The sequence below is a fragment of the Ovis canadensis genome, chromosome 7 (assembly GCF_042477335.2).
Source record: "Ovis canadensis isolate MfBH-ARS-UI-01 breed Bighorn chromosome 7, ARS-UI_OviCan_v2, whole genome shotgun sequence".
In the NCBI taxonomy this organism is placed as follows: Eukaryota; Metazoa; Chordata; class Mammalia; order Artiodactyla; family Bovidae; genus Ovis; species Ovis canadensis.
The window spans coordinates 47452292-47474092 of NC_091251.1; the positions used below are offsets into that span (position 1 = coordinate 47452292).

The 21801-nt window shown below is 41.7% G+C and overlaps 1 pseudogene; it reads right to left on the reverse strand.

Annotated features, from left to right (window-relative positions):
- Positions 1-1018: 1018 nt before the first annotated feature.
- LOC138444161 (synaptosomal-associated protein 23-like) lies at positions 1019-1651 on the reverse strand (annotated as a pseudogene).
- Between the last annotated feature and the right edge of the window lie 20150 nt (positions 1652-21801).

A 21801-nucleotide genomic window follows, 5' to 3' on the forward strand; every position in this document is an offset into this window, starting at 1 on the left:
AGAGAATTCTCATGTTATACTACATACATATTTATATATTTTTCTTCAAAGACAAATTTATGAAGTTAATAGGCCTGTAATAGGACCATGATACTATTAATAATATAAAAACAGAAAGTGTTCCTATATGTGCAATATGAAGTGAGATCACCAAATCTGTGTACCCAGATGAATCACCAAGAGTTCAGAAATTAAGCTCACTTTAAGAAAATACATTCCCTCTTTTTTGGTGCCAAGTTTGCAAAATTGTGATGTATGACAAAAACTTTGTGTATACATACTCCAAAACCAAGCATTGTTCTAAATTGGCAATAACTGTAACTTAAGTTAAAATTAAACTCAACTAGATCACTGTGGTTGGAGAAGGAAATGGCAACCCACTCCAGTATTCTTGCCTGGAGAATCCCAGGGACAGAGGAGCTTGGTGGGCTGCCATCTATGGGGTCACACAGAGTCGGACATGACTGAAGTGACTTAGCAGCAGCAGCAGCAGCAGATCACTGTGGTTATACCACACTTGGCTTTAGGTAGGGTCTGCAAGTATTACTGTGCCTCCCATCCTGCGCTTGCCCCCACTGCCCCCAGCTTCCTTTCATATGGCTGCATTTGGCAATGCTTCCAAATCTTGGAAGCAGAAGAACCTGCTAAAGTAAACAGAGAGGATGAAAAATGACACTATAAATGATACATGAAAAATCAACCTTAGAGTATAGACTGAGAAGCAGCAGTCTACCCTCAAGGGAAAAAGAGAGAATTAAAAAAGTAGGGGGACTTGCCTGGCCGTCCAGCGGTTAAGACTCTGTCCCTTCACTGCAGAGGCTGTGAGTTTCACCCCAGGTAGAGGAACTAAGATCCCACATGCTGAGCAGCATAGCCAAAAAAATAAAATAAAATAAAATAAGGGGCTGTTATTCCTAGATATTTTCCCACATAACAAAATTTCAAGCTCTGGAAAGGTAACGACTTTGAAGGAGGAGCTAGGGAAGTAAATAAATGGTAAAGAAGTACAGCAGTAGCTTTAACTGTCAGTGAGTTTCTTTGCCCTGGCATTGGCATTATCAAGATGATCTTTATTGGTGTCAGCCTTTTCTATGATCTGTTCTATTTGTCAGTTGTGAGCTTCAATCCCATTGCCTATGTCCAGGGCCATGTTTTTAGGTTTTCTAGGATACTGCCCGCTTGAGTCATGTTCTCTTCCGTGTCATCTTCCCTGGCATGATTTGTTATATGTTTAACGTATTCACCTGTTGGCTGCTCCTGTGGTCACTTGGTGCAGCTGACCGTTTGTCACTCAGCCTGGCTGCTTAGATACTATTACATTGCTAGGAGAGCTGTCTCCAGCACCTCCCCATGTTGCCTTATAGACTTTACCAGACTCAATGTTCTTTGTCCTATTACATGGACGTAAACAAAGGCCTCAGTCCTTATTGAATTCTGTTAGTCTTCTCTGCTTCTCTCAAGTCTTTATCTGGTCCATGCCTCCTTCTGTGTGTTTCAGTTGTTCCCCTTGCTCAACCAGTGTAGGGATAGTCTTGATTCCTGCATCCTGAGCTTCAATGGCTAAACCCAGGATTCTCCTTGTACTTTCCGCAGACTCATCAGTAACCTGGTTAGCCCTCAGCTGAATTCCTTCTGCTAACAGATTATCCATGATGAATTAAAACTGTTGATAGGTGCAGAAACTGAATTGTGGATGTGGATATTCAAGCAGTTTTGACTTTTTCTCTGGCTGCAGCAGCTCTCACTCCCTCAGGCCAGACTCCCAGCTGCGCCCTTCTTCCCGGTGACTTCTTAAAGCAGTGGTTCTCGGAGAGGCAGAGGGAGGAGCCTGTCAGTCAGCCAGGAAACTCTACAAAGTGTAAACGCCCACAGCACCTTACTTTCTTACCTACCCCTGGGGAATCTGCTATGGTTTTCTCCACCCTCTTTGAGAAGCACGGCCTTAAAGCAAATGCCACATGAGAGAAGGGAGAAGTATCCACATGGGAGATACACAAAAGGGGTGCTTCTGAATTAAAAGAGATCTCATTCCCAGTTAGAGTTTGTTCTCTTATCCTGTGACTATGTCCAAGCTGTTGACATTTTTTCCATGGACAGAGCTTTCCCAGAGTATTCAGAAGCCCCAGGAAGACCAAGTGTCTTCCCTTCTGTTTTCTTTTCTGTCACCTCCAATCCTGGGAAGACCAGGTTCTATTGCTGGAGTTGCCAGGATCAGGAGTTCCTTTCCTGGTACCTGCGCCCTCTCTGGATTGAAATATTCTGTCTGTAGCCCCTCTATCCTAGTAGATCCTAGTCTTGTTAGAAACCAAAAGATCCCCAAACCTCCAAGTGATCTTTTTTAAATTTATTTTGCTGCACTGGGTCTTAGTTGAGGCATATGGGATCTAGTTCTAACCAACTAGGGGTTGAACCTGGGCCCCCTGCATTGGGAGCATGGAGTCTTAGCCACTGGACCACGAAGTAAGTTCCCAGATAATCTTTTTTTTTTAATGTTATTTTTAATTGGAGGATAATCGCTTTACAGTATTGTGTTGATTTCTGCCATATATCAACATGAATTGGCCATGGATATACACATGTCCCCTATCTCTTGAACCTCCTTCCACCCTTCTAGGTTGTCACAGTGCACAGGGTTGAGCCTGCCCGAGTCATGCAAAAAATTCCCACTCGCTATCTAATTTTACACTTGGCAATATGTATATGCTTCAATGTCACTGTCTCAGTTTGTCCCTCCCTCTCCTTCCCCTGCTGTGTCACAAGTCTGTTTTCTATGTCTGCATCTTTATTGCTGCCCTGCAAATAGGTTTATCAGTACCGTTTTTCTAGATTCCATATATATGTGCTAACATACGATATTTGTTTTTCTCTTTCTGACTTACTTCATTTTGTATAACAGGTTCTAGGTTCACCCACCTCACTAGAACTGACTCAAATTCATTCCTTTTTATGACTGAGTAATACTCCATTGTATATATGTCCCACAGCTAGCAGGTGATCTTTGAGTTTCTTCTTAGCTCTGTGGTTTTGGGTTTGTGGTGTCTCCACCAACTTCTCCAGCCAAATTCCTAGAGTAATTTCATGAAGAAATCAGATTTCTCCACTCGATTGTTCTAACCCAGTCTGTACCTTTGTTTTCTCTAGAAAGTCCTGCTATCAGGAGGTTGCCATTTGGCCCAATGCCCTGTCTGTGTAATTTACCTTTAGGGATTCCAGATACTTCTACTCTCATTATCAGTTGGGTCAGAAACTCTTCTCCCTGTTTATCTTTCAGATTTTCTTCCTCTCAGCCACTCTGGCAGTTTCTTTGCTCCAACCCTAAGGCTGGCGACTCAGGGCTAACCCATTCGCTCTTGTAACCCCTTTTCTTAGTTGCAACCATCCAGTCAGATTGGGGTAAGGAAGGGGAAAATCGACTCCATCATGCTACATACCTTTTATAATATGATTTTAAAATAAATGTTAAAGCAGATTATAATTGGCTCCCAGCACCAGAAGGAACATCTTTCTGTACAAGGAGGGGATGTGTGCATGTGTGTTCACATCTGTTGTGCTGGACTGAGGACAACATTTGAGCGCCATGCAGGGGCACACATGTGCAGATGGTGTGTTCAGCCTGGTCCTGACCCTTCCTGAGGCCCTGGGGGTAGAGGAGCATCTCCTGAGACTCACTTCTTTCACAGGAAGCTTCTGGGCTGTCCCCTTACCCACTGCAAGGGGTGGCTTATGAGTCTCTCAGTCTTCAGGCCCAGGCTGATGTTCCTCCCACTAGTCCCATCCCAGGCAGCTCCTGACTGTCCCCAGGACGCTTGGGTGAAACCTCTTGGGACTTCTTGTAGGTTTAGGTCACACTCCAGCTATTAGGCAATGGCACCCCACTCCAGTACTCTTGCCTGGAAAATCCCAAGGATGGAGGAGCCAGGTAGTCTGTGGTGCATGGGGTCACGAAGAGTTGGACACGGCTGAGCGCCTTCACTTTCACTTTTCACTTTCAGGCATTGGAGAAGGAAATGGCAACCCACTCCAGTGTTCATGCCTGGAGAACCAAGGGATGGGGGAGCCTGGTGGGCTGCCGTCTATGGGGTCTATGGGGTCGCACAGAGTTGGACACAACTGAAGTGGCTTAGCAGCCAGGGGTCCCAGAAAGCAACCCGATTCCAGAGTCCATAAAGAACAATTCAGCATTTCTAGGAGCTTAAAATCAATTCTGCTCTTTTATCATTGGGACAGATATTTTTTCTAGGACCATCTGGACTCCCTGGAGTTGCTGCCAACAGGACAGCAGGGAAACTCCAGACCAGCGCAGGCTGACTAGGGTATCGGCGTGGTTTCCTGTGATGTCTTCCACTCACCAGGTCAGTCAACTGCAGCCTGTTCCTTGCATTTCACATAGTCCTTAGAGTGTAGCTGTTTGGTTGCTCCAGGAGCGCAGGAGGAAAACAGCGAGGAGGAGGAGTGGGGAGAAAAAGACTCATGCAAAAAAGGGAGAGGAAATGAGTGATGCTGAGGAAGGCGAAAAAGGCAAATAGCAACAGCAGTAGCAGCAGGAGCAGAGAAAATTGGGATGTGAGGGTGGGAGGGAAAAGCAGAAAGGCAGGGTTCTGTTCATGATAATATTAACCTGAGTTCCTGGTTAACATTTTTTAGTGACTCATTAAATATGCATAAGAAAGTAAGGAAGGAAGCTTGCAGTTTTAATTCAAGATAAAGCCCAGTGTTTCCACAGTCCCCATCCCTGGGAAGAGCTGTGGGGTCATGTCCCAGGCTTCCCCTGCAACCTGGTCTGGGAAGTCATGGGTGGGGAGACTAGCAGAGTTGAGTGACTTTGCTGCGCTCCCTTGCCCTCAAACTGGCAGAGGGTCCCCTACGACATAAGGGTTGAGATGCCAGAAGCTCTTTGAAGGCAGTTCGCTCTCTGTTCCTTTCTTGGATTTTCCTTCTTCATATTCTGCTTCGTTTTCTCTTTTGTCCTGCTTAACCCTGGATAAATCCCTAAACCTCTTGGAACTTCTGCACTTAGGAAAATGGAGACGAGAAAACTTTCCGGCCTTTCCTCTAGAACACTGCTGAGATCGGCTCCATCTATCAAGGGCTGTGAATGCTGCAAATGTCAGCACAGATGTTACCTGTGACGGCTGTATTCCAGGCTGGTATTGCTTTTCTTGGGCTTCTCTGGCCATCCAGTGGTGAAGACTCTGCCCTCCCAGTGCAGGGGGCACGGGTTCAATCCCTTGTCAGGGAACTTCCTGCATGCTGCATACTGCAGCCTGAAAAAAGAAATTGCTTTCCCCAACCCATAGGCTTTCCACTCAGTATGACTGTCAGAAAGGGTGCTGTTAATTCAATTTCAGAATTTCCCTGTACCTTAGGCCAGCAGGTAATGTTAATAAGGATTTGGAAAACAACCGCTGGATCACCAGGGTTGACATGAAGTCTGTCCTTTCAGTGGGTTTTGTTTTCTGCTCTATGGACAGTGATCTACCTCCAGTGTTCACAACTCAGAGTTTTGCTCTCTCTTGATTCAGTTAAACAAGTATTCCAGGATTAAGTTCCCTAGGAGCTATGGATGTGGTCTCCGCATATCCATTTAGAATAACTCTGTTTGGGACAGGACACCTGGACCCTACGTAAATACTGTGTGTGTGTGTGTGTGTGTGCATGTGCGTGCATGAGGAATAAATTTGAAAATGCTATGTGAATCAATAATCGAGTAGCAAGGAAGGCATTCTATGTGATTATGGTGACATAACCCTAAACCAATAAGAGAGGGGAACAGAAAAAGTGACTAAGAGAAAATAAAAGCTGACTCCTGGTAGAGACATAGCACCTGAATCTGTGCAGCTAAGTAGTGACTAAGAGGGAATGAAATAGGACATAAAACTCAAGAGGAGGGTTTTAGCTTGTCCAAGGAGCAAAAGGAATGTGGGAAAGAGAGATTTTAGAATCCATACGTATCTTCTTGTTCTGCTAGGAGAGGCAGGATCTTGGTATGATTTCAGAACTTATAAAACCTTCAGAAAAGACTTGCAGATAGCTTAAGGTCAGGTGGCATGATCACAAGTTGTCTTCAATCTGCGATTTACTTGCTTGTGTGGATGCCTGGCATCTAGCTCTGATTAGAAAGGGTAATTCAAAGACAAGCTTCTTCTATTAAAAGAGACTACTTGTGTGTGAGGAGCCCCAGGGACTGTGGCTGGGTGAGGGAGGTTAGCTGTTAATGCCACAGCTTTGATATTCTAAACACAAGTCTGCTGTAGCACAGGTGCGGCTGATTTTTCCCAAGCCTTCACACAGTGCAGTTAGAAAAACCTGCAGCCTTCTCTCCCAGGAAAGGACTAGATGTTGCCATGCATCACTTCTCTTGTCCGCCCACAAAGAATGAAGAGGCAGGTCAAAGCTTACCTGTCAGCCATTCTAAGCTGACCTCCACAGGGGAGTCTCTCCATTGCCCACAAATCAGCCCTCTGTACACCTCACTCTAAGGAAATCAGTCTTCCCTCCACATCCACCAGGAGGAAGCAAAGAGCACGCCTGCCTGGGTGATGGCAGGGGCAACCTTGCTTCACGAGGGATTGTAAAACTACCCCCAACTTCCTTCCTTCGACAGCAAATGCAGAGAGAGGTTAGGGCTTCCCTGCTGGCTCAGCGGTAAAGAATCTGCCTGCCAATGCAGGGGACGCAGAAGAGCTGGGTTTGATCTTTGGGTTGGGAAGATACCCAGGAGTAGGAAGTGGCAACCCACTCCAGTATTCTTGCCTGGAGAATCCCATGAACAGGGGAGCCTGGCAGACTACAGTCCTTGGGGTCGCAGAGTCGGCTTAGTGACTGGGCACAGTGAGCATCAAGTTTGTTTCCCAGAGTGGGGAGAAGGGAAATGAGAGAAGGGAGACAGAAATCAAAATGCACTTCCAAGACAAAAATCATTTCTGTGGCACATGGTGCTACCGAGGGAGAGGTGATGACAGCCTCCTCCCATTTCAGGAACAGTTCCCAGAGTTGTCCGTAGGCGGATTCACATGACACATTCTTAAACCCAGTTCCATTCTGTGCTGTGTTTGCTCCTTGTTCACATCTCCGGAACAATGCATCGCTACATCTTTGTATCTGAGTTTGATTCTCAATTGGTTGTCTAGCTGAATATCCAGGCTGGCTTGCTTATCATGCATTTGTGCCAGTATTTATCCTTTTGAGTCATGAAACTTCATCAATCCAGCCCTACTTGTGCACCAGAGCTGGAATATTGAATTGTGTGAATGCTGATACTTTAAGAGAATTATAATTAGGAAGTTGGGTGTTCTTCACAATGTTTTGATATGAAAAGATACTAATACATGTTGCTGAAAGAAATAACAACCAATGATGCAAATTTGCCTGGAAACTATTCTAAATCCAATTTGCAACTTTCTGTGAGATAAAATTTGGGTTGTGACATTTTTTGATTGATGTCTCTATATGAGTAGGTTTTTGGCTTTTTAGTGTTGCTGATTTTCTGTTCTCACTCCTCAAAGAATCTTTGCCAACATACCACTGACATTTGAGAAAGAGAATAGAGACAGTTTGGCTTCTTGTAAATTCTTCTGTTTCCTTGGTGATGTAAATAATTATGGAACACATAAAAAGTTTTTAGCAAGTTCAAATGTGATTTTGAAAAAGCAGGTTTGCTACCTGTGATAGGGACAACAGGAACAATCTCAGCAAGAAATTCTGTGCTCTTTAACTTGCTTTAATTTAGAAAATCTTCCTTAAAACACAGGGCCTACTCAGATGCGGATTTAATGCCAGTATAAAATATGCACTTAATATGGTTCAATAAAGCTGTTCAGGTGGGTGGGTGGCTTTGGACCCCATCTCTGACAGAATAATTCTCTGCCATCTTCAGCTTTACTGGGAGAATCCTGTTCAATGGGCAGACCCAGAACCCAGGAGCTTGAAAGGAGGGGCTGAGTCACCTAAAACTGAGTGAAGGATTAATCCATGTCCATTGTGGAGTCTTCACGTGGACAGGTTCTCTCCACGGGGGAAAGATGACTGCCGCTTTGGAAGAGGTCTGACTTGAATCACACCCTCAGTGGCATGCTTTTCACTTTGACTCTTCTAAGCTGTTCTCATGTTCTTCAAGTCCCCAGTTTCTCTTTTTCCTTCCTTTAGCACCACATCTTCTTTTAATCTTGGCAAATCACCTCACTCCCTTACTACCTCCCAGGTAGAAATATAAGCTCTGTCCATTTATTACCCGTGGGATCTTACTGAAGTTATTTCCCTTCTCAGTGATTTTGCTTCCTTCACTGTAAAATGGGGATAACCACAGTACCTATCTTATGAGGCAGTTGTGAGGATTAAATAAATATATGATAACTGTTTAGGCCTATACCATGGTGAATGCTTAGTAAATATTAGCTCTTAATGTTTCTGAGAACATAGAGGCCAATGGCATGAATTCCATCATCCAAACTCCTCTTCACCTGAAAAAAAACTCTGTCACTCTCTACCACTGCCTCCCTCAGAGCGAAAAAATGTCTTATTTTGTAAGTCTGTGCTCTCCACCTGTGTCTTGATTCCATCCCCTCCCATTTCCTAAAGGGAACTTTGTTGAATGAATTTTTTTCTCCTTCATAGTTTAAATTGATTCCTTTTTCCTGGCTCCTGTTTCTCATTCTCAAACACACTCAGGTCTCTCCTGTTTTGAAAAAGGCCTCTGTATGACCTCCATGTCTTGGAGTTACTGTCCCATTTTCCTCCTCCTTTCACTGCCAAATACTCTGTGCCTCCATATCTTTGTGACTCACTTTCTCGTTATTCCTCCACCATCTGGCTTTCTCTGCCACCCCCCACTCCCACATGGCTATGTCTGTGGTCACCCATCTCCAAATTCAAAGGGCTTTTCTTGATTTCTGTCCCCTTTAGCCACTTTGCAATGGTCAGTATTGCTGGCTGTCATCTACTCTGAAATCCTTTCCTCTCTTGCGCTCTCCTCTGAGTGCAGGTCTGTTGTGCTGCTGCTTCTGTTTCCCTGTGTCTTCTTTGTTCAGTAAATGCCCTTACAGGTTCCATGTTTGTCTCTCTCCTCTTGGGTTGTAGACATGGCGGGTGGGGCGGGGGGGCGGGGGGCGGGTTCACCATGCAGCCTCTTGCTCTCTCTACTCTTACCTTTGATCTCTTGCCGGTCTTGTGCCTACCATCATTCCTTTAAGTCTGGCACCTGCCTCATTCTTTGCACTCACCTCTTTAGCCTCATGCCTGCATCATGCTTGCTCTCATTCTCTGTTTTGGCCACTCTGGCTTTCTTTTGAGTTCTTAAAGGTGCTGGGGCCTTTCTGACATAGGACTTTTGTTATTGATGTTATTTAATTTGCATTCATCTTCATCTTTTTTTTTTAACCCTCATTGTTATAATTTTTTTCTATTTTGAAGATTGAGATATAATTCACATACCACAAAATTTTATGCTCTTAAAGTACGTGACTCAGTAGGCCTTAGTATATTTATGAAGTTGTGCAACCGTTACCACTATTTCATTCCAGAACATTTTCATCACCTCAAAAAGGAACCCTATACCTATTAACAGGCCCTCTCTTTCTCCCTTGTCTCCCTCAGTCCCTGGCGACCACTAATCTGCTTTCTGTCTCTGTGTTGTGGGTTTTTGTGCATGCTGGTCCTTTTGCCGAGAACCTCTCCTCTACTTTATCCCCTAGTCAGCTTCTGTTTTTCAGTGATCAAGTGCCAGTGTCCTTGAACTGGTCAATTCCTCCTACATGCTTTCACAGGAATATGTACCTCTTTTGCAGAATTTATTATAAATTGCAGTTTTATTCTCTCTGTGTGGAGTCATTTGTAAATGCACAAAATTGTACATTTCCATTAACACCAGATTCACTTGAATGTAATAGTATGATACCCAACTAAGACAAAAATGCATATTTTTCTCCCCACATCAATTCCTCCTTCATACTTCCCCATTTGATGATACTTCCTCATTCTCTCAAGCACACAGGTTCAGTTTCTTGAAGAACTTTGATTCCCTTCTCTCTCATCTTCAACATCCAGTCCTCTTCAGATCCTCAAGTTGAGTGGATTCCTTTGCAAGTCCTTGCATGCCAGCCTTGAGTAGTGTCCTTGTTGCTGCTGCTGCTGCTGCTGCTAAGTCGCTTCAGTAGTGTCCGACTGTCAGCGACCCCATGGACTGCAGCCTACCAGGCTCCTCCGTCCGTGGGACTTTCCAGGCAAGAGTACTGGAGTGGGTTGCCATTGCCTTCTCTGAGTGTCCTTACTGCTCAGTAAACATTGCCTGATAATGAATAACTTCTGGAGCTATCTGTAATAAAGGAAATGGTTGTGGCCATGATGTTGGGTGAGTCTTAGAGACTGCCAAAGGGGCGAAAGAGAGAGAGGTCAAAGTAGAGAGTGGAGGGTGGCATTGGATGGAGACAATCCTATACTACAGAGAGCTGGAGAAAAGCAGTAAAGTAACAAAAGAAGCAAAAGGAGAACCTGGCTAATGTACCACAATCCAATCACCAGTTTTGAATATCTCTTACCTGCTTGGCGCTTAGATTATGGTGACACAAAGATGAATCAGAAGTTGTCTCTTTCCTAAAGGAAGCCAGGGTCTGGTGAAGGAAACATTTATGTAAACAAAAATTTACAATAGAATGTGGTAAGTTTTATAATAAGACTATTCACAAAGTATTCTGTGAGCAAGAGGAGGTGGTGACTAAGACTGTAGCAGCACAGAGGTGGGTAAAGGTGGGTGGGCATCACAAGATGACTGGGACTTCAGCAGCCTGTAACCAGAAAGAGTGATATGCCAGGAAGACAGAACAACTTTAACAGGCCTGGGCCCATGTAGAACTGCAAATCATTTTGTTTAGCTTTACTGTAAAGGGTAGGAGGGAATATCCTGGGAATTCAGCCTGGGGCTCCTTTGTGAGAAATCTCACAAAAGCCAAGAATTATTGTCTAGTTAATAGAGAGGCTTCAAAGTTTTTTTTTTTTTTTTTTTTTAATTTGGCCATACCCTGAAAGGCTTGCAGGATCTTAGTTCTCTGACCACAGATCGAACCTGCGCCCTTAGCAGTGAAAGCAGAGTCCTGACCTCCTAACCACTATTTCAGTTCAGTTCAGTCACTTAGCCATGTCCAGCACTTTGCGACCCCATGGACTGCAGCATACCAGCCTTCCCTGTCCATCACCAACTCCTGGAGCTTGCTCAAACTCATGTCCATTGAGTCGGTGATGCCATCCAACCATCTCATCCTCTGTTGTCTGCTTCTTCTCCCACCTTCGATCTTTCCCAGCATCAGGGTCTTTTCCAATGGGTCAGTTCTTCCCATCAAGTGGCCAAAGGATTAGAGTTTCAGCTTCAATGTCAGTCCTTCCAATGAATATTCAGGACTGATTTCTTTTAGGATAGACTGGTTAGATCTCCTTGCAGTCCAAGGGACTCTCAAGAGTCTTCTCCAACACATAGAGAGGCACAGACATAGAAAACATGTACGGATACCAGAGGTGGAAAGGGGGAGTGGGATGAATTGGGAGATTAAGACTGACATATACGCACACCTATGTATAAAACAGACAAGAATTGAAGTCACTCAGTCGTGTCCGACTCTTTGCAACCCCATGGACTGTAACCTACCAGGCTCCTCTGTCCATGAGATTTTCCAGGCAAGAGTACTGGAGTGGGTTGCCACTTTCTTCTCCAGGGGATCTTCCCGACCTGGGGGTCGAACCCAGGTCTCCTACATTGCAGGCAGACACTTTACCCTCTGAGCCATCATACCACAGTTCAAAAGCATCAATTCTTTGGTGCTCAGCTTTCTTTATAGTCCAACTCTCACATCTATGCATGACTACTGGAAAAACCATAGCTTTGACAAGATGGACCTTTGTCAGCAATGTAATGTCTCTGCTTTTTAATATGCTATCTAGGTTGGTCATAACTTTTCTTCCTAGAAGCAAGTGTCTTTTAATTTCATGGCTGCAGTCACCATCTGCAGAGATTTTGGAACCCCCCAAAATAAAGTCTGTCACTATTTCCATTGTTTCCTCATCTATTTGCCATGAAGTGATGAGACCAGAAGCCATGATCTTAGTTTTCTGAATGTTGAGCTTTAAGCCAACTTTTGTACTCTCCTCTTTTCACTTTCATCAAGAGGCTCTTTAGTTCTTCACTTTCTGCCGTAAGGGTGGTGTCATCTGCATATCTGAGGTTTTTGATATTTCTCCCAGCAATCTTGATTCCAGCTTGTGCTTCATCCAGCCTGATACTTCGCATGATGTACTCTGCATATAAGTTAAATAACCAGGGTATCAAAATACAGCCTTGACGTACTCCTTTCCTGATTTGGAACCAGTCTGTTGTTCCATGTCCAGTTCTAACTGTTGCTTCTTGACCTGCATACAGATTTCTCAGGAGGCAGGTCAGGTGGTCTGGCATTCCCATCTCTTTAAGAATTTTCCACAGTTTGTTGTGATCCACACAGTCAAAGGCTTTGGCATAGTCAATAAAGCAGAAGTAGACTGCCAGGAAATTCCTCAAAGTTTTTTTAAAATTAACTTCATTGAGAAATCTGTATGCAGGTCAGGAAGCAACAGTTAGGACTGGACATGGAACAACACACTGGTTCCAAATAGGAAAAGGAGTACGTCAAGGCTGTATATTGTCACCCTGCTTATTTAACTTATATGCAGAGTACATCATGAGAAACGCTGGACTGGAAGAAGCACCAGCTGGAATCAAGATTGCCGGGAGAAATCTCAATAACCTCAGATATGCAGATGACACCACCCTTATGGCAGAAAGTGAAGAGGAACTAAAAAGCCTCTTGATAAAAGTGCAAGAGGAGAGTGAAAAAGTTGGCTTAAAGGAACAACATTAGGAAAACGAAGATCGTGGCATCTGGTCCCATCACTTCATGGGAAATAGAGAGGGAAACAGTGGAAACAATGTCAGACTTTATTTTTGGGGGCTCAAAAATAATAATACTGTAAATAGTTGATTTACAGTATTAGTTTCAGGTATATAGCATAGTGATTCAGTATTTTTACAGATAATACTCCATTAAAAGTTATTGCAAGATAACGGCTGTAATTCCCTGTGCTCTACAACAGACATATCTTATTGCTTATCTATTTTATACACAATAGTTTGTATCTCTTAATCCCATTCCCTTATTTTGCCCCTCACCTCTTCCCTCTTCCTATTGGTAAGCATCAGTTTGTTCTTGATACCTGTGAGTGTGTTTCTGTCTTGCTGTATACATTCATTTATTTTTAAAATTTCATAGATGAGTGATATACAGTATTTCTTTCCCCGACTTCACCAAATTTAATGCTCTCTAGGTCCATACAAGTTGTAAATGGCAGAATTTCATTCTTTTTATGGCTGGGTAATATTCCATTTGGAGAAGGAAATGGCAACCCACTCCAGTGTTCTTGCCTAGAGAATCCCAGGGGCTGGGGAGTCTGGTGGGCTGCTGTCTATGGGGTCGCACAGAGTCGGACACGACTGAAGTGACTTAGCAGCAGCAGCAGCAGCAGCAGCAGCAGCAGTATTCCATTATATATCTTCTTTATCCATTCATATCACATCTTTTTTATCCATTCATCTGTTGATGGACACTTGAGTTGCTTCCATATCTTGGCTATTGTAAATAATGCTTCCGTGAACTTTGGGGTGCACATATCTTAAAAAATTTTTTAATTTTGTATTTATTATTTATTTTGGCTGCACTGAATCTTCATTGCTGCATGTGGGCTTTTTTCTAGTTGTGGTGAGCAGGGTCTACTCTTCATTGTGTTGCATGGGCTTCACATTGCAGTGGCTTCTCTTGTTGCCCAACACGGGCAGGTGTCTTTTTGAATCAGTGTTTCTGTTTTTTCTAGAAGTGGAATTGCTGGATCATAAGGTTTACTTCTAGTTTTTTAAGGAATTTCTATACTATTTTCCAGAGTGGCTGCCCTAATATACATTCATACCAACAGTGTACAATGATTCCTTTTTCTCCATATCCTCTCCAACATTAATTATTTGTAGACTTTTTGATGAGAGTCATTCTGACAGTGTGAGGTGATATCTCATTGTGGTTTTGCTTTGCATTTCTCTGATGATTAGCAATGTTGAGTATCTTTTCATATGCCTGTTAGCCATCTGCAGGTCTTCTTTGGAAAAATGTCTATTCAGATCTTCTGCTTTTTTTTTTTTTAGCTTCTCCACATGGCTTGTGGGATCTTAGTTCCCTGACAAAGGATTGAACCTGGGCCCCCTGCAGTGGAAGCACAGTCTTAACTACTGGACCACCAGGAAATTCCCTCTTCTGACCAGTTTTGATAGGAATTTTTTTTTTTTACATTGAATTATATGAGCTGTTTATATACCTTGAATATTGCCACTTGTGGGGCATATCATTTGAAATATTTTTCACTCATTCTGTAGTGCCTTTTCATTCTGTTGATGGTTCCCTTTGCTGTGCAAAAGATTTTAAGTTGAATTATGTCCCATTTGTTAAGATATAGAACCTTTTATTTTCACCCACCCAAGAAACTCCTCTTGTGCCCTTTGCAATTGATCCTCTTTTCCCCAAGGCAACGACTGATATGATTTTTATTACCACTTTTGGTTATTTATTGATATGTAAAACCACCCCAAACCTAGTGACTTAAAACAAAAAAAACATTTATTTGCTCATGACATTGCCATTGGTCAGGGTTTAGTGGAATCATTTTGTCTTTGTTCTCTGTGGCATCAGCTGAGATAGCTTGACTGAAAGCAGAGAATCCACTTCCAAGATGACTTGCTCACATGGCTGGCAAGTTGGGATTGGCTCTTGACTGGGATCTCAGCTAGGACTGCCAGTTATGGATCTTGTTTATCTTCCACATGGCTGTTTGGGCTTCCTCACATCATGGGTTCCAAAAGGAGGAAGTAAAAGCTGTCAGTCCTTTTAAAGACTAGACTCTAAACTGGTACAGTATCACTTCTGATATATTGTGTAAGTCAAAGCAATCATAAGCCAGCCCATGGGCACACAGGCTCAGTTGCCTCAAAGCATGTGGAATCTTCCTGGACCAGGGATTGTATCTGTTTACCCTGCACAGATTCTTATCTACTGTACCACCAGGGAAGTCTCCTTTTTATTGTTGAGTAATAGTCCAATGATAATCAATACATTTATTCACTTTTTGTTGATGGACATTTGGGTTGTTTCTAGTTTTTTATGATTATGAATAAAGCTGTTATAAAAATTCTTACACAGCAGTTTTTGTAGCTATATGTTTTCATTTCTCTTGAGTAAATACCTAGAAATGTGAATTTCCGGGTCATGGGATAGGTATATGTTATAATTTATAGGAAATTGTTAAACAACTTCCAAAGGACTGTACCATTTTACACTTCCAGTAGCAATGTACAGGAATTCTAGTCGTCTCCTATCTAGCCAACAGTTGTTATTGTCAGTGTTTCAAATTTTAAATATTCTGGAAGGCATGAAGTGTTATCTCATTGTAGTTTTAATTTGTATTTCTCTAATAATTATTATGTAATTTTATATGCTTATTACCATTTTGTAGGATGTTCTTTTAAAAAAATTGTATTTATTTGGGTGCACTGGGTCTTGCTTGTGGAATGTGCGATCTAGTTCTCTGACCCAGGATCAAACTCAAGCCCTCTGCATTGGGAGCACAGTCTTAACCACTGGACCACTAGGGAAGTCCCAGTAGATGCTCTTTTATTCATGTACTATAGCTGTGCTGGGTCTTTGTTGCAGTGCATGAGCTTTCTCTAGTTGCGGTGAGCGAGGGCTACTCTGGTTGCAGAGCATGGGCTTCTCACTGCAGTGGCTTCTCTTGTGGAGCACAGCTCTAGGGTATGTGGGTTCAGCAGTAGCAATGCGCAGACTCTAGAGTGTGGGATTGTAGTTGTAGTGTATGGGCTTAGCTGACCTGTGGCACGTGGGATGTTAGTACCTGGAGCAGGGATTGAATCTGTGTCCCCTGCGTTGGCAGGTGGATTCTTAACCACTCAACCACCAGGGAAGTCCCCCAGTAGATGTTCTTTGTTAAGTATCAGTTTAAGTCTGTTGTCCATTTAAAAAATATTGGGTTGATGTCTTGTTATTTTTGAATTATAAGTGTTCTTTACATAGTCCAGATGTTTGTACTTTGTCAGATACAAATGTTATTACCATATGTTAATAGATTGGAATATTATTAAAATATTATTTATTCACAAATTGACCTACAGAGTTAATGTAATTCCAATTAAAACACAAACAGGTTTTTAACAGAAACTGAAGAGCTCATTCTAAAATTTACATAAAAATACAAAAGACTTAGAATAGTCAAAACAATTTTGAAAAAGATAAAATTGAAGGACTTACACTACCTGACCTCAAGGCTTACTATAGATTTACATAAATCAAGGCAACATGGCATTAGTATATGGACAAATAAATAGGTCAATGTAACAGAATAGAGCCTAGATATAGACCCAAACATAAGCAAAAAATTGATTTCTGAAAAAGATGTTATAGTAGGCAGTCTCTACAATGGCCCACATTGATTCCTACCTGCTGGTATTCACACCATTATGTATTCTCTTCTGTTTGTACCTAGACTGATAGAAATGATAGGATGTAGTTTAGTCCCTAAATTGTGTCCAACTCTTGTGATCCCATGGACTGTAGCCTGCTAGGCTCCTCTGTCCATGGGATTTTCCAGGCAAGAATACTGGAGTGGTTTACCATTTCCTTCTCCAGGGGATCTTCCCAACCCAGGGATCAAACCTGGCTCTCCTATACTGCAGGCAGATTCTTTATCAACTGAGCCACCAGGGAAGTTACTTCTGGGGTAAGGCTTAAAAAATGCTATGACTTACATTGTGGGGGCACTCTTTCTTTCTTGGATGGCTCGCTATTGGTAAAGAACTAGTAGCCCTGATGTAAAGCAGCCCTGTGGAAAGGCCCATGTGTCAAAGGACAAAGGTCTGCCAAGAACCACATGAGTGAGCTTGGAAGCGGACTCCCCTCCCCGCAAATCAAGCCTTTGGATGAGACCAAAGCCTTGGCCAACAGCTTGACTGCAACCTCATGAGAAACCCATATAAAATATGCCCAAGTTCCTTAACTACAGAAACTATGAGTAATAAATATTGCTGTTTAAAGCTGCTGCAGACCAAAAGAAGAAAAAAAAAATTGAAAAAGGGAATTCCCTAGTGGTCCAGTGTTAGGACTCTGAGCTTCCAGTGCTGCAGGGGCACAGGTTTGATCCCTGGTCAGGGAACTAAGATCCTACAAGCCAAGCAGCCAAAGGAAAAAAAAAGGCTTCTAAGTTGCTAAACTTTGGAATAATCTGTTAAACAGTGATAGATAACTAATATGGGTGCCAAAGAAGTTTGAAGAAGGAAAAAGTCTTTAACAAATAGTGTTGAATAAATTTAATATCCTTATGGAAAAAAGTGAACCTCAACTCCTACCTCACACCATACACTGGTATTAATTTGAGCTAGATATTAGACTAAAAGCTAAATCTATTAAACTTCTTCCCCAAAACACAGAAGACAATCTTTAAAAATTGAGGTGGACAAAGATAATTTGGACAAGACACAATGGTGGCAACCATAAAAAAAAGTTTGATAAGTTGGACTTTCTCAATAGTTTTAAAATGGAGGCATTATATGATGAGATCTGTATTTCAGAAAAGTATGATAAATGTGACAGCAGTGTGTCTGTTTTTCTCTCTTTCTCAAACACACACAAATACTCAATACTAGTAACCATTAGAAGTAGACAAGTTCAGTGAAGTTGAATTGATAAATAAGTATCAGAAATGTTTGTCTCAACTTACATATTCTTTCATTCTTTCACTCAATTAATAGATATCTTTTAAAAACTGTAGTAAATATATATATAACATTTACAATCATAACCATTTTATTTTTTATTTTTTTTATTTTTTCAATCATAACCATTTTAAGGTGTGCCACTCAGTAGTGTTAAGTACATTCCTATTGATGTGCAAGCTCCAGAACTCTTATTATCTTGCAAAACTGAAACACTGTATCCTTTAAACAGCAATTTTTCCATCTTCCCTTCCCTCCAACCCCTGGCAACTGCCATTCTATTTTCTGTCTCTATGAATTTAAGTACTCTAGATACCTCATATCAGTACAAAAAAAGTATTTGAAAAAAGTATTTGTCTTTGTGTGACTGGCTTTTTTTCATGCAGCATAATATCCTCAATATTCAACCATGCTGTAGCATGTTTCAGATTTTTCCATCCTTTTTCAGTGCTGAATAATATTCCACTGTATATATATATTGTATTTTGCTTATTCATTCCTCTGTCCACAAGCACTTGGGTTGTTTCCTTAACAAAATGGATTTTGGTCATCTCTAGTAATTTCCTCCATTTCTGTATAACTCAGTGTGGCTGTTATAAGCAATAACTAATATTCCCAATTACTTCATCAACAAAGGCCTGTCTAGTCAAGGCTGTGGTTTTTCCCATAGTCATGTATGGATGTGAGAGATGGAATATAAAGAAAGCTGAGTGCTGAAGAATTGATGCTTTTGAACCGTGGTGTTGGAGAAGGCTCTTGAGAGTCCCTTGGACTGCAAGGAGATCCAACTAGTACATCCTAAAGGAGATCAGTCCTGGGTGTTCATTGGAAGGACTGATGTTGAAGCTGAAATTCCAATCCTTTGGCCACCTGATGCAAAGAACTGACTCATTTGAAAAGACCCTGATGCTGGGAAAGATAGAAGGCAGGAGGAGAAGGGGATGACAGAGGATGAGCTGGTTGGATGGCATCACCGACTCAATGGACATGAGTTTGGGTAAACTCCAGGAGTTGGTGATGGACAGGGAGGCCTGGCGTGCTGAGGTTCATGGGATTGCAAAGAGTTGGACACGACTGAGCAACTGAATTGAACTGAATGTTTCCAAATCTCAGTGTCTGAAATCTACCTAAGTTATCTTTTGCTCATGCTGCATATTCACTGCCAGTTGATTAGGTGTCTCTGCTCTATGCCATCCATATTATGGGACCAAGGCTGACAGAGTAACCACCAGTTGGAACACTGTTAGCAGCTGTGGCAGAAGGAAAGAGAAAATGGCTGAATTGCATGCCGTCCTTTAAAGCTTCTTCCCAGAAGTGATACATGTCACTTTCACTCATATTTCATTACCAAAGCAAGTCATGTAGTCATTCTTAACTTTATAGGAGCAAGGAAAAGCAATTATATCATGTTCCTGGAAGTTGGGAGAACCAGAAATATTTGAGGATAGCATAACTGTGAACAACTACTTCCAAGATCACCATTAATACTCTTCAGCACTCAGTAAAGTATCTGTCCAAAACTTCAATAAACAGATATATTAAAAAATCACTCAACCTTACTAAGAGCATTAACTGTATAGGACATTATAAACCTTTTATTAGTGTATTGTAAAACAATATAGATGACAAATTTTGTATTCTAAAATCAACTTTAACACGCTATTATCATTATAATAAAATAATTCATATACTTGTATTTGTAGGGTCTCACAGAGATAAGGTTTGAACTAATGTTATAATAGTGGGAGAAGTTGAAAATGAGGATTTACCTTAAAAAAAAAAAAAGGTTTCAGTGTTTGAAGCAATAGAAATTTGTGACTAACTGAAAGTGACAAATAGATGAAAAAGACCAGTTAAGGGTAGGAAGGTTTCCTAGACTGGGAGGCTTATTGCAATGGTGGTGTCATTGCCCTTATAAGAGAATGCAGAAGTAGTAGGTGTGTGATGCAAAGAGACAATGAGTTTGATTTTTGGAACACTGAATTTCAGATGTCTACAGGAAGCTCTGCCCTTGCTAACCATCCCTTGCTAGGAATGGATAAGGGCAGGAGAAGAGAATGAACTGCTGGAAAGAGACTGGGAAAGGAGAGTCTAAAACATTGTGTTACATAAGTGAAGGGAAGAGTGAGTTTTGAGGATGTGTTTACTCTGAGGTATTTAAATGTAAGGAATTTTTAACCTTCATCAAGCGCAGGCACAAGTGCCCTCTATACCCTCTAGCCATCTCTGTATTATTAATATCATTCTTTTACTTCAATAATGTCTACAGTTCGGCATCTTAAATGATAGGTTAAGTGGGAAAAAAGCCCCTTGAAATGAAGGTGGGAGATAATGTAACAGTTTGTACCAACAGATGGGCACCAGCCACCAAGGAATCTAAAAAAGATCTGCAGTGTAAGAATCTGTTGGTGTGCCTCTAGCACTGTCTAGGGGAGAAACAGAATAGTGGAGGAAAAAGGATTCAAGAATATGCTGTATTGGACACAGGATGCTGGTTAAAACATAACCTTTACCACTAATTTGTATTCACAGCTATACAGTGCCTCCTATTCACCAAGGACTGTGACAGGTGTTCAAAATATTTTTATTTTGGAAACATCATGACAATCCAAAGGCTAAGTTTATTGGCCCCAAATCGAAGTTAAAGGAAGTGAGGATTAAAATGTTAAAAAAAAAAATCTGTTCAAGGTCAAAGTACAGAAAGTGGAGAACTGCAAGTTCACTCAAATGGGTCTGATTTCAAGGCCAGGGCTCTTTCCACTATAGGCAATGACCCCAACCTAGTTGTGCGTCACAACTGCCTGGAGAAAACGTGGAAACACATTTTTTAGTTTCCCACTCCTAAGACTGTCTCAGAAGGTGGTAATATTAGTATAGTACTTTTCTCTCAGGGTTGTTGCTCACATTAAATGTAATAAAGTATACGGGACTGTTTGATTAACATCAAGTTTAACATTGATAGGCAATTAATAGTTTTAGTACATGTGATTGTCTAATTTCCTTTCTTTTGATTTCCTAGTCAGAACATAATCTTCTGATAAGTAATTAGGCTTATCAAGTAAGCGCCTTGAAACCAGAAAAGGGTGTGGAAAACAATATATTTTGGCTTGATAACCACATTATAAATTAACACACTTAATTTCTAGCTTATAAATCAGCATTCTTGAGTCTGAGCAGTGCTAGTCAAATTCCTCGTTTAATCATTCCTTTGTTAACCGAAAAAACAAAGTTTTGAAATCTGCAAAGCTGAAGAATGGAGTTAGAGCAGAACAGATACGAACTGTTTTAATTGGGAGTAGAGTATGTTTTTTGCTATTATTGTATTTGTTCTGGAGGTCAGTTTCGTGAATACAGTACAAAATTAACTCATTCAAATGCAAGACCACTTTTTCTCATCTTAGTAGATGGTGTTTTTTTTCGGCTTCAATACATCATAGCTAGATTAGGTTGAAACAGAAAATGTAGTAGGGCTACATCTCCGGCTCCTTTAAAATTCCTCCTGCTCCTCTCACCTCCACTTTCCCCAACAACAGCAGTACGCTTATCAAGAAAGGTCTGGTCTTCTGTCCCCAAAGACATTCTGAAGCATTATTTCTACTTCCAAGAGGGGTTTATAGTAAGTTGTATCTAAATTAGCATTCTTCCCCTCCCATTACCACGAACTTTAGATAGTTTGCCTGTAGGCAAATAACTTCTTTCTTTCCAATTTTCAAAAAGGCACTCAGCAGGAACTTACCAAATGCATTCTCCCTGAAGAAAAGTTAAGCAGTTTCCCTAAAACCACACAGCCATCAAACTAGTGGGAGAAGGGAGACTGAAAGTGACTGTTACACCCAGTCTCGCTCCCATAATTACCCAAACTGCCTGCATCCCCGCCGTAGGACAGGGCTTTCTACGGGACCAGAAAGGAAAACCAGGGAGGTGAGAGCCAGGAAATCGGGAGAGGTGCCTTTCCCGGCATGCTCTGC